Below are 3,466 nucleotides of genomic sequence, written 5' to 3' on the forward strand. Positions count from 1 at the left end.
TCCCTTCCTGCCTCACCTGTATTATCCTCATTTCCTTCCTCATTATCGCTTCCGCTCCCCCTGGATGTAACCCTTTGGCAAAACAATATTTTCTCTGGATTCGCTCCCTCCTGACTCCTTTTTTCACCTCTGAAACTGTGATCTAATCATCCCTAAATCCCTTTACTCCTTATGTTAATCCCTACGGAGATCCTTGCAAAAAATCCCACATTTCTTCCTTTGATACATTGATACATAATCACCCTTAATACATAATACACATGATAATTTGATACATTGATACATAATCACCCTTAATACATAATACACATGATAATTTGATACATTGATACATAATCACCCTTAATACATAATACACATAATAATTTGATACATTGATACATAATCACCCTTGTTAATCCTTACCTTTCTGAAACTGCTCAACGACTTCTGAAGTGTAGCAGTTACCCCTCCCCCTCCCCCCCTCTTTACTCTATTCACTGTGACATCTTTCTATAGTGTTATAGGATGGCCTTTGATGTCTAGCACATTTATTTTGCTCTGTAACCATTATCCATTAACTATCCTGATCTTACGCTAATCCCACGCTATCCTAAGGCTACCTTCCCTAATCCCACGTTTATCCTAACCCTATCTAACCTAGTCCTATGTTGCCCTAATATTATCTAACCTAATCCCAGACTGTCTTATCTCATCAAACCCAATCCAACATTATCCTAACTGCATCTGTTTTAATCCCTTGCTATCCTAATTCATTTCTGATCTTATCTATCCTAAAATATTTCTGTTTAGATCATATCTATCCTAATCCCACACTATTCTCATTCTACTTCTCCTAATCCCACACTATTCTCATTCTACTTATCCTAATCCCACACTATTCTCATTCTACTTATCCTAATCCCACACTATTCTCATTCTACTTATCCTAATCCCACACTATTCTCATTCTACTTATCCTAATCCCACACTATTCTCATTCTACTTATCCTAATCCCACACTATTCTCATTCTACTTATCCTAATCCCACACTATTATCATTCCCACTTTTCCTAATCCCACACTATTCTCATTCTACTTATCCCGATCCCACACTATTTCATTCTACTCATCCCAATCCCCTATTCTCCCTTTTACTTATCCTGATCCCACACTATTCTCATTCTACTTATCCTAATCCCACCCATTCTCATTCTACTTATCCTAATCCCACACTACTCTCAGTCTACTTATCCTAATCCGTCATTAGTCTCCTTCTACTTATCCTAATCCCACACTATTCTCATTCTACTTATCCTAATCCCACATTATTATTCTTCTACTTATCCTAATCCCACACTATTCTCATTCTACTTATCCTAATCCCACACTATTCTCATTCTACTTATCCTAACCCCACACTATTCTCATTCTACTTATCCTAATCCCACACTATTTCATTCTACTTACCCCCAATCCCCACTATTCTCATTCTACTTATCCTAATCCCCACTATTCTCATTCTACCTACCCCCAATCCCACACTATTCTCATTCTACTTATCCTAATCCCAATTATTCTCATTCTACTTATCCCCAATCCCACACTATTCTCATTCTACTTATCCTAATCCCACACTATTCTCATTCTACTTATCCTAATCCCACACTTTTCTCTTTCTACTTATCCTAATCCCACACTATTCTCATTCTACTTATCCTGATCCCACACTATTCTCATTCTACTTATCCCAATCCCCCACTGTCTCATTCTACTTATCCCAATCCCACACTATTCTCATTCTACGTATCCCCAACCCCCCACTATTCTCATTCTACTTATCCTAATCCCACCCCTATTCTCATTCTACTTATCCTAATCCTACACTATTCTCATTTTTTCTTATCCTAATCCCCCACTATTTCTCATTCTACTCATCCCTAATCCCACACTATTCTCATTCTACTTATCCTGATCCTACACTATTCTCTTTTCTTATCTAACCCCACACTATTCTCATTCTACTTATCCCCAATCCCACTTTTTCTCATTCTACTTTTTCCCAACCCCCCCCCAATCCTTATATAGTATCCATAGCTCTGCAGATGTTCTCAAGTTCAGACCCAGAATGTTTCAGCAACTGATGCCAAAGTTTGACTTCATGATTGCAAGCAAATGAGGAACGTTGGTCCCGATGTTTGACTGGCTTCAAGATTGTTAATAAACTGATGTCATGTGATTTTCATTAATTCATTTTTGTAGTTAATGCTGTTGCTGTTTTCATTTTTAGTATTGTGATTATTTATTATCAATTTTCTAATTGATGTTGGTATCATTATCATTATTGAATTTATTATCTTTATCATTACCATCGTCATCATCATGATCATTTTCACATCATCATTAACATTATCATTAATATCGTTAATGATTTCATTATTATTGTTGTTGTTATATTATTATTACCATCATGATCATCATCATCAATCATCATCATTATCATTATTTTTAATATCATTATCATTACCTCCGCAAAGTAGGTTTTGTTTTTGGTAGCGTTGTTTTGTTAGCTCGTTACCAGAATAATTAAAAAAGGTCAAGAACAGATATTCTTGAATTTTTTACCAGAGTTGTGCCATAACCCAGCTTGGAAGCCATTAAAAGTTAGTGGTGATCCGATTACGATCCGGAGCCAAAGGTTATTATAGATGATGGCAACAGTGGCCCAATTGCCTTGACAGAGGTATGCGCTCTCTGAGTGCTACTAGTCATTATCATTATCATCAACAACACTCTTGTTATTCAAACACACAAATACAGTCTTCCCGATTTACAACACAGCACTTTCATTATATATTCTGCCATTCCTTTTTTTTCTATTTTTCACCCATAAACAGATTTTCTAACACTTCTGCCATTTTTTTTTTATTAACAATAGCATTCTAATAATTCATAATCATTCTGCAGTTTTTAAATTCAACCTTGTGTTCAGTAATTAAACATAAATGCTTTTAAATTCAATCATGTGTTCAGTATTTTAAGTTCAATATTTTTAAATTTAATTCTGTGTTCAATATTTTAACATAGATGCTTTTAAATTCGACCATGTGTTCAGTATTTGAAGATAAATGCTTTTAAATTCAATCATGTGTTCAGTATTTTAATTTAAATATTTCTAAATTCAATTCTCTGTTCAATATTTTAACATAGTTGCTTTTAAATTCAATCATGTGTTCAGTATTTTAACATAAAGTAGGATGACCTTCGAAGTAAGTGTATTGTTCGGTGTTTCCAACTCAACAACTGTATAATCCTGCCAATTAAGTTTATAAGCTGCTATTACTGTGCCAGGCTGGATGTTGATATTCCTTAGCTTCTCATTCGATTTCGTCTTCTTTCTTATTGTTACTTCGTCTTCGTTTTTATTATTTTGTAATGATTTTTCGTATGTTTGTTTTTTTCTTTTATTTTGTTTCTTTTTTTTCT

Source organism: Penaeus vannamei, chromosome 40 (assembly GCF_042767895.1).
Source record: "Penaeus vannamei isolate JL-2024 chromosome 40, ASM4276789v1, whole genome shotgun sequence".
Lineage (NCBI taxonomy): Eukaryota > Metazoa > Arthropoda > Malacostraca > Decapoda > Penaeidae > Penaeus > Penaeus vannamei.